The sequence below is a fragment of the Gastrolobium bilobum genome, unplaced genomic scaffold (genome assembly GCF_033153095.1).
Source record: "Gastrolobium bilobum isolate Gb01-03AN ecotype WA unplaced genomic scaffold, APGP_CSIRO_Gbil_v1 utg41614, whole genome shotgun sequence".
In the NCBI taxonomy this organism is placed as follows: Eukaryota; Viridiplantae; Streptophyta; class Magnoliopsida; order Fabales; family Fabaceae; genus Gastrolobium; species Gastrolobium bilobum.
In genome coordinates this window covers 1-10813 of record NW_026897405.1, presented here as the reverse complement: position 1 = coordinate 10813, position 10813 = coordinate 1, and the positions used below count along the sequence as shown (strand labels likewise).

At 34.4% G+C, this 10813-nt stretch overlaps 1 pseudogene; it reads right to left on the bottom strand.

Moving 5' to 3' along the window:
- Nucleotides 1–7478: 7478 nt before the first annotated feature.
- Nucleotides 7479–10429, bottom strand: LOC133306686 (CDPK-related kinase 5-like; annotated as a pseudogene).
- Nucleotides 10430–10813: the final 384 nt, after the last annotated feature.

The window sequence follows — 10813 nt, the reverse complement described above, 5'->3', positions numbered from 1 at the left end:
TTTGTTTATGGAGGAGATTTTACCTTTGTTGCCTGTTGCGATTTGATAGGAACTAATTGTGTTTTGGATTTAATAGGAGCTGATTGCGTTTTGTATTTAATAAGAGCTGATTATGTTTTGTATTTAATAATAAGAGTTGATTGTGTTTTGTATTTAATAAGAGCTGTTTGTGTTTTATTAAGAGTTGTCATTTTACGAGTTGGCATCAATTATTTCACGCTAATTGGGGATATTTAATCGATTCAATAAATTTTTAATCGATTAAATAAATTAAGAGGGAGATTCAATCGATTAACTTGAAGATTTGATCGATTAAATCTTCAAGTCAACCTTTTTCCTAGTTTTGACCATTTAATCGATTAAATCTTAAAGTTAATCGTTTAAAGAGGGGCAGATTGGTAGATAATTTTGAGTAAGGGAAAAAATAATTATTAATTAATTAATAAGGGGTAAAAGGTACATATAACCTTAAGAGGATTGGTTATTTCAAATTAAATATTTAATAATATCGAGAACAGACATTTTTTTTTATTTTTTTTAAGCAAATATTGGATTATTTCATTTTATTTACAAAAGTTAAGAAAAGGTTGTGATATAATGATGTCGTCGTTTTTTGGTTGTTAGAAACAAGAAAGAAAACGTATGTTGTGACTTGTGGTGACGTTCGGTGGTCCTCTGTGTGGTTTCACGTGGAGCTTACCCTAAATAATTTTAATTCTCGACACCCTAGTAATCAGTTTTTTTTTTTTTAATTTCCTTCGTTATTTGAATTTGAAATTTTTTTTTTTTTGGTTAACTGGCGATAGATGAAAGCTTTTTGATAAATGGATTGAAATAAAAAATAATTCTAAAATAAGTTAATTCTAACTTGCATTTAAATGAGTCCATTTAATCATATTTTTAACTCAAAAAAAACGAGTCCTTTTAATTGTCATAAAATTTTTTCCTTCATTTTTACAGAACTTTTTTTGGAGTATAGTAGTTTGGAAAGTTGTTACTGTAAGAATTTTTTTTTCTTTTTTTCTTTTGGAGCTGAGAACAGTTTCTTTGTTTATGAAAATAAAGTTGTTGTAATAAAACGTGTTCAAACTACTATTTTCGGGTCCTAATTTTTGAAAAGGGAGTAGCTAATTAGTGGTGACCGGTAAGTTTTGAATTCTGCCTCCATGTATTTTTACAATTCAATAATTAATTTTTTTTCTTCAAAATATTGTATAAATATTTTTAAAGTATAATCTTAATTATATATATCTTTAATATATAATAATAATTGAAATTTCATTTAATTAAAATATTAAGTATAATTTATTTTATTTACAATATTTATTAACATATCTTTTACTTATAATATTTTTAATTTAAAACTTTCATTAGTTATAATATTATTTTAAAAAATTAAATTCTATAATATTATTCATCAAAACATTTATTTATAGTGCTGATCATCATAATGAGTGTAACACTTGCTTAAAGTATTTCAGCACGATCCATGTATTTTTACATATTGTACAATATAATTTAATCACATATACTGATATGAAAATATGTGGGTCCCATGTGGGGCCATACGAAGAGGAAATAGAAATTAAGAATAAATGCATGTGTTTTCTATTTCTGTTTCCTCCTCACAATATAAAGTTCTATTGAGAAACAAAAGCCAAGACCGTTGCCCTTTCTGACTGCAGTTGCACGAATCCCTCTTTGAGAGATCCAATCGACAAACTGACCGTCAGATATGAAGTATAATGAGTGTAACTCTTGCTTAAAATATTTCAGCACGATCCAACAGTGAACTTTTAGAAAGAAAAAAAAAACATTCTCTAAAGATTGTTGCCTACAGTAGAATCGTACACATACAGTAGTGTTGGTTTCGAATTTTTGGTGATGCAACTAACAGAATCTCAGCTGGACCGTACGGTATATGAAAGATATATCGTAGAATGATCAATGATTACTCCTTCTTCAATTCTTTTGTGAAGTTTCTGAAATGGCTCTCTCTCTATTTTCTCTTATAGTGGCTGATTTTCGTACTCCCTTGTCTTCAAAATGCTATTCATGCACGTTCAAAAGGCTGCTGAACATCTTGAATTGGGAACACTAGCTTTCTTTATTGGGCTGGAGTTGACTTTTAACTAAGTGGTTAAACCCCAACTATAAAGACCAATGCCATTTTTTGTGGCATCGGAAGCATGTGTCACTTTTCATTTAATTTGTACAGTGATGACGACGAGGGTGGTTGGAACAGGAATCTTTCAGACATTTTTCTCTGCTTCTCATTATTGTAACAATTTTTACACACACCTTAAATATCAACAGAGTCTTATCTTTCCTATGACTAGCTGACATAGGCACTACTGTCACTATATGCACTCAATGTCTGCCATAAAGTATGCGGCGACATAATTAATGATTTTTTCTCATACGCATGATGCGGCGACCAATTTATGCCCTTGTCCCTTTTAAATTTTATTTATATATTATATTTGAATTTTGTGAGGGAATATATTCCCTCTTTCCCTCGCAATTTGCGAGGGAATTTGAGAGGAAATATATTTCCTCGCAATTTGCGAGGGAATTTGTGAGGAAATTTTGAAATTTCAGTTGCCATTTTCATATCCTAAATTTTGCGAGGGAACTTCCGTCGCCAATTTTTTCCCTCGCTGTTTCCATCACAGACATATGATTCTTGCGAGGGATTCAATTTCCCTTGCAAATTGCGAGGGAATTGCAACCGAACTGCAAGAGATTCTGCGACGACAATGTAGTAACGGAAATCTTGCTTGTTTTCCCTCGCAATTGTTTTTCCCTTGCAAACTCCGTCGCAGTTTGTAAGGGAATTTTTCCCTCGCAAATTTCCCTTGCTATTCACGACTTTTCCAGTAGTGCATAGATATATAAAAATAAATTCAAGTGAACTTTCTTTGTGGGAGACCTTTGTTGGGGTGTGTTCCTCCCTTCAATGCTTGGTGGCTAAGCATACATCACATTTATGGGTGGTGACTCAATGTCTTAACAACTACCTCAATAAATACTACCCATCTCTTTAATGATGAAAAATTATAGAAGAAGGTGTAAGTTTTCATATGAAACCTTTGTAATAGGTTAGAGAGAGCTAAGTGACATAAGTGACAAACCTCCGAAAAGAAGTTTGAATGTGAGATCTTTTTATATAAGAATTTTGTAACCACTATTGTTGGTGAAGTTTGAGTGTACTTTTAATGAGACTATGGAAGTTTGAATCCTTTGTAATTCTACTATGCATAGTGAAAGATTTTATATACTAGGTCCTGTGGTTTTTACTTCTTTGCATTAGGGAATATTTTCTACGTTAAAATTTGCTGTGTTTTTACTCTCCATCTCTTTTTTATGCAATTTTCTTTGTCGGTACAATTTGGCCAACCCGATAATTTTAAGCCAATCTCAAAGTGTGGAGCTGCGAGCTCGACATGTCGACCTGCCAATTAACAACCTTTAGAGTTGTGTGTATTATGAAAATAAAATTTGAACCGCCTTTTGCTTTGTCAGCTCGAAATCATTTGTGGCAAGCAGAACTTATTCTGTCCAACTCTTGTGAAACAAGTTGTCACACTTCAAAATCAGTTTGAGGACTGAAATGGGATTCTGTCTTTTTTTTCTCTCAATGATTTTAGCAAGGTCTTAAAATCTTAAAGAAACATACTACACATCTTTACAATAAATAAAGTTTTCCCCGACTTGTTTAAATTGGATTGGACACTGAAGACCGAACCTTCTCAAACTCACCCCACATGCTAACCCCTTTTGCAAGAATATTTTTGGGATTCTCGAATGAGATTATGCAATGTGTGTCCCCTTAAAAGTGAATAAGATTCACCGCATTCACACATATGATCACTAGTGAACTTATATTTTAAAAAGTGAGAATTATATGTTTCCTCCTAAATAGAAATGCGAAACATATCACAGTATTGAGCATTACCCTGCTATTCATTTCTTATTTATTTATTTTTTACCTGATATGGTGCTCATCAAGTATTTAATGTGCATAGAATTATATTTAAAAGTTCTAAATATTTATTATGAAATCAGTATTCAAAAGGGTCTTCAGAAATACTAAAAGTGTTGAACAATGAAGTTTTATGATCTCACTTAATTTTTTTTATTTACTACTCCCATTAATAATAAGCTTCAATCCCATGCATGTACAGTACTCTTTATCCAATTAGTTATATAGGCCATACCTACATATGTGATCGCTTGCTTCCGTCTTCCAGAAATATTGTTATAAAATTCAGAAGCTAAACCTATATTACTAAGGATGGACGTTAAAGAATATGAACAAGTTCACATGGCATTATAAACTCCACATTAGTTGCTAATGTGGAACTATATATCTCAACACGCCCCCTCACACAAGAGCTCATTGGGCTTGAAGAGTGGACAATACAACAGGCCCAGCCTACCTGTGCTAAGAAACTCCACAAGAGAAAGTGGAGGACGGCGAGGCTCTGATACCATGTAAAGAACCTTGGGATACACCACCCCAAAAGCTAGCTCAAAGGGTAGGAGTGCCCAAGGCCTTATAAACTCCACATTAGTTGCTCATACAACTAATGTGGGACTATATATCTCAACATTCATTCTTCGGGTTATTATATTGTGATTCATGTTACAAAGTCGCCATGGAAATTCTATATGAAGGAGACAATCCGAGTGGCAAACATTGCCATGGTCTGAATTGAAGAGTCATCCTGGTACTCTTGCTAATTGCCTAAATAGTCTTAAATGGGTGACTTTCATACTTTGGTTATTTGGAAGTGTAGAAATAACCAAATCTTTAGCTGTTAAAAATGGCCAGACTTAATTTATAGTCACTCTTAAGGATAGTTTGTAACAATTTAACATAGTCTTTCCCTTGTTTGGAAGTGACCTTGGTTTACTATCCATCTATTGTATTTGGAGTTATGTCTCTTTTCATTTTAATTAATGAATTTCAATCTCAGTTAAAAATAAATAATAAATAAATGTGTGTATAACTTCTTAACCTTTTCACTTTGTGCCAAAACGACCTTCAGTTAATGAAACTGTTTATTGACATAATTCACATGTGAGTTCCACGTAACACAACAAAATTAAATGAACAAAAAAAATATATTTCTAAGAGATCAAGATGAAAGTGATTTTTGTCTAGACTCAAATACTTGATATTGTAGACAATACCATCTTTCTCATTTTATGATTACAAAGGTGAAGAAGTGGAAAGTCACATTGAGGATGGAGAAAAATGGAGAAGAGTTGGAGGAAGAGAAAGGAACATGAAATGTTAGAATTGAAAAGAGAGCCATGGCAGGAAATGATGATGGGTTTAGTTTGGATTTTGGAGAATATAGAGTTGAGAGTGTAAGATGGAGTTTGCAGAATGGGCTTTGCTGACCAGGAAGAGGTGGGTGGTAAAGAGATGTACTTTGCAAAAGGGGCCTTGGTGTTGATGGCATAGGTGATTGCAGATGTAGTGGTAGTCTGGTAGAGGAGATGGTGATTATAATTCAATGGGCTCTAGTGAGGATGATGGGAAAGAGGCCTAGAGTGGAAGAATATTACAAGAGAATGGTGGAGGAAAATCCTGACAACCCATTGTTTCATAGGAATTATGCTCAATATTTTGCAGGTAAGTTCTATTTCCTTTTTGAAAAGAACTCTCAGTTATTGTCCAATTGTTGGAAAACTCATCCTCGTAACTCTTAAGAGAGGGGTTCCAGTGTTTTAGCTTAATAGTGTTCTTCAAAAGGGAAGGGATTTAAAAGACTTCTCTGTTAATGTTTTCCCCCACCCTTTTTGGTCTGTAATGTGCAACTTACATGTGAATTATATTAGCAATTAACCATTTTTTTAACAAAAGGTCTTTTTGGCATAATGTGTTTTTTTTAAAGTTAACCCAACTTTACTTATTTTTTTAGGCGAGTTGACTTCCCCCGGTATTCCCACAACTTACGACTCTTTGAGTCGGTTATAAGACTAATCTGGAATGCGGAACAAGTCATGGATAAAGATATTTAAACCCCTCCTAAAGATGACACGTGAAAATCAAATCAAAACTTCTTTTTGACATAATGTGTGAAGTGGTTATATGCATATTTTACAAGCCTAAAGTCCAATCCGCATGTGAAATTAAGTGGGAATGACCAGTGGAGTCATGGTGGAGTGCTGTTACCCTGCCCAAAGCACAGGTTTTGAGTTCGAACCTTGTTGACCAGCCCAGTCACTGGTACGTTAAACCAGTCAACAATTTTGAGGCCGATTTTCATACTAGTAATTTAAGCGGCTTCATCCCAAAATATCTTTAGTATTACTGTCGTACTAAATACTTGATACAACTTTCATTCAAAATAAAATTATAAATTTTATATTTCAAGGAATATATAAATAAAGTTTTTTTTCTTTCTCTTGAGAAAACATATCAATATAAGTAGGGTTCGCTTTTTCTGCAGAACTGCATATAACTTATCTGTAGTGAGCCCAATACGACGTCATTTTGGGACGAAAATCATGATATTTTTGTAATTTTAATTTATTTCAGGATTATAATAGTCTTTATATTTATAATTTTTTAAGATTTCAATACCAAAACGACATTGTTTTGAGAATAAATGCAGATAACTTATCTGCATTAACTGCAGAAATATTTTTTCCATATAAGTATTATATTTTTATTGCGCAAATATAGGTACAACGATATTATATTACAGATTTCGCTAACATATATATATAATTATTTATAACTTAATTATATTCGATTATATTTTATTAGATCTTATATTTCTTATATATATATATATATATATTTTGCTTTCATACTTAAGTGCATAAAAATTTCTGGTGAATTTGAGTACCTTGTAAAGTTGATTCACGATTCTGCTTGGAGAATTAAATTGAAATTTTTTGACGTAGGCTTTTTTGTTAACACAGCCAATTTCGCTAGCCCTCGATTTCAGTTCAGGAGTCAACAGAGGTTATAAAGTACTTCACATGTGCTGTTTCTGCTCCTCAACATTTTTGCAACTACCACCGTTGTTAGCACCATTAAATGGTGAGAAAAACATCCAAGAAAACCAAATTCTCAAAAGCTACAACAACGTTGAAAACTAGAGCACTAAAAATTTCTTTAATTCAACTCTGGGATGCAATACAATGAATCTGCATTTGGACAAGAATGATAATCCACAATTGTGAATCTCAAAACATGTTAGAGCATATGAAGAGTAACCATCTAATAACAACCACAAAAAATTAGCACCTGAAACGTAACACACTACAGCTTAACCGTGGAAAATATAAATGCCTGTGGGAGCAGTTTTGATTCCTGCTCCAATTGTAAAAGAGCTTCAGCCTTATATTATGCTGAGTGGCAAAGATCCCTTGATGATAGGATTGTGATGTGTTGACCAGCATTTTATTAGCTAGATCATCATAGTATAACTGAGCACACTTGGGTGTACTTATCTTCCAAACTTTCTACTGAGGCTATACAAGACTTCGAGATGGACCATGCAACAATTTAACAAATCCAAGGAAGCTTAACTTTCCATCGGTGTGCCTAATCCAATCATGAAGAACAGCATGAACAGGGACAGATGGACCAAGGCCAAGCTCCTGATTATTTAGTTAACAAACCAAACTAGAATATTACATAACTGCTAAAAACCAACACAGAACCATAAACTTTACATGAAGTGAAAATAGTTTCTTGCAATATCACCACTCCAATGTTGAAATTTATGTTTTATCAATTTAATAGATTACTGGGATGCTGGAAGTTGTAACCCACAAAAGTTGTAAATTGTTAGATATGTTCATTTTTCAAAAAGTTCATAGGCACAGCGTGCATGTTGCTCCCACCGTACAAGTGCTTCGAGTTGATGAACACTAAGTGCAGCTGCGCAAAACTCATCAAAATCCATCCTTCTATATTGCAATGCATTAAGCTGCCATCCAAAACCATCAGTATTAATGACCAGTATATGCACCACAAAATATCATTTGAATCGCGTATAGAGGAAATCTATAGTTAAATCAAAGCACTTACTGAAGCCAGTAAATCTGGAATGCGTGACTCCTTCATAGCATCCGTTGCATTCTTCATCAAGGCCTGGCCAACTCAAATTTATGAGATTTCGAACATCATCCTCTTAATATAGTATATAAAAAGAGTTGGAAAGAAACCAACCACTTTGACATTTTCCAAACTAATAGTGCCATTTTTGTTTGGCTCTAAAAGTGTAAACTGCTCCTTCAAATAATGAAGCTCATCAATAGTCAACGTCTTAGACAGAGCCTGTCCCAATGCCCATGAAATAAAATGCTAGTAAGTTACTGGGAAACATACATGTAGTGTGATCAACAAAAGGAATGGGGAACAAGAGCAAACAAAATTAGAGAAAAAAGCACTTGAAATACAATGCTCTAGCAACGGTTCTAAAGAGAGACAATGTATATGAAAAGTTCTTTTACCATCTTTAACATAAACAAAAGTCGACTGGTTTATTACTAATATAATTCATGCAACAATCAACTCAGCCTGATTTCAAACATTCTGTAAAGTAAACTCTTGCATAAGTAGTCCACCTATTAAAGTATGAAACCAATTGAGAGTACAGTTCCAGTAGTAAAAATCAAAACAGATCATACTAAAAATATATATTTTTCAGAAAAGGATCCTTTCCATTCAATATCGAGATTTTTAAAGCATGTTCTGAATATATACACACACCCTTAAAGCTGCTTTTCGTAGAGAGGAGGAACGCATGTATGCCTTCATGAGATTGAACACTAGAATATCCAGGGGTACTTTTACATCCTTATAATTTTTAATCCATGGATGACCTGCAGTATATAACTGTAAGTAGCAGAATAGAATATAAGAGAAACCAAGACCCTCCAATGATAGATGAGATCACCTAATGCCTGTGCTGCAGTCATTCTTTTTCTTGGATCTTTCGCTTAACAAAATCCTTTGCCTCGTCTGACAGAGAAGGCCAAGGAGGTTCATCAAAAATTGGATCAGCTTTCAATACAGCACGAAATATCCCAGATTCAGTCTGTGCCCAAAATGGACGACGGCCACATAATAATATATATGCAATCACACCAATACTCCATACGTCAGCCTCTGTACTGTAAGCTCTAAGCAGAACTTCAGGAGCCACATAGTATGCACTACCAGCAATATCAATAAGCCTTTCATCTGTAAAACACAATGAAAAGTCAAAACATAATCTGAACCCAAACAAAACATGCAGCACACATAAAAGGACTCAAAACATACCCAGTTTAACAAAATCAGACAAGCCAAAATCTATGACCTTCAGCTCTGAGTTCTCGTCTTTGGATGTGAACAAGAAGTTCTGATCAAGAAATTACACATCCTTAGAAGTTAATACTTGAAAAGAATTATAAGAACAAGACCCATGAACCAAACCAAACAAAACCACAACCATTTAACTAAATAGGTTATGAAAGACAATCTTAACAGGTGACAAAATATCTTTATGTTACCCTCATTTTTGTTTTACAAAACAGAAAATTTATTTTGCTTACTGACCCCAATTTTTCCGTTTTCTTTCCCTTTTTTTCTGCCCGGGGTGGGGGGTGTCTCAGTCTTATTATGCAGAAAAAGAAATTGCAAATACACTTCACCTCAGGTTTAAGATCGCGATGCACAACACCCTGTAGGTGGCAAAATGCAACAACATTCAGTATTTGTAAATCATCATACGTTTCCTCTTAAAATCATTTAGATAAACAAATATAGCAATAGCATTAGTCATCTACAATCAAAACACATGAATTAAAATCCATCATAACATAAATCAAATTAATTTAAAAAAAAAAAAAACTAACCTTGGCTTTTGGGATGACCTTAACAACGACCAGTTGGCCTTTAAGGTTACCCTTGATGAACTTGGCAGCACAAGTGTACCCAAAATGCCCTCTCCCAACCTCTTTCCCAAGCTCAAACTTGTTCTCAAAATGCTTATTGAACCCAAAATTTTTATCCAAAGCAACCACCTCAGCTTTGCTACCTTCCGGTATTGTGGCCTCGTTCGGACTTCACCTGGATTACCATAACCATAACTAGCCAGCACCGCACTCCATTCACACAGCTTCGCCGGGTGTGTGCACGGAGGCTCGTGCAAACCCCAACTCGCTTCGCTAAATTCGTGCTCGCCGCCGGTGACTTGCTGGGGACCAAATGATGGGCAGGGCTGGGACTGCAAAACGGGAAAATGGGAGATTTTTTAACGCTGTTGATGTGGGTAAGGGTAGGATTTTCTCCATTGGAATGAGGCTTAGCGTTAGGAGTGGTTTCTGTGTGTATAACGGGTGAGTGTGTAACGGAATTTGGAGAAGAGAGTGTGGGGTTTGCACGAGGTTTTGAAGTGCACACACCCATTTAGAAATGGAATCTGTGTGAATGTGAGTGTGATTCTGGTTCTAGTTCTGGTTATGGTTCTGATCTCAGGTTAAAGTCAACAAGTTCTGGTTCAAGTTCTGGAAGAAGCAGATTGGAAAGATGGGGTCTTTAAGTGGAAATGAAAAAAGGGTCTTAGCGAGAATTAAGGTTGGGTTGGTTGTTGATCATTGGAGAGTGTTTTAATTTAAGAATGGTTTGAGTAAGAAGAAAAAGAGAAAGACACAGAGAGAGATCCGTAGAAAATGATGATGAGGAAACGACGAGAGTTTCGCTTTTTTGCTGCACGAAACGGAATCAACTAAATTAAATTTTAACTGTTCCCTAATGTTATTTAAAGAGTAGCTCACTGAGCTTTTTGAGGGA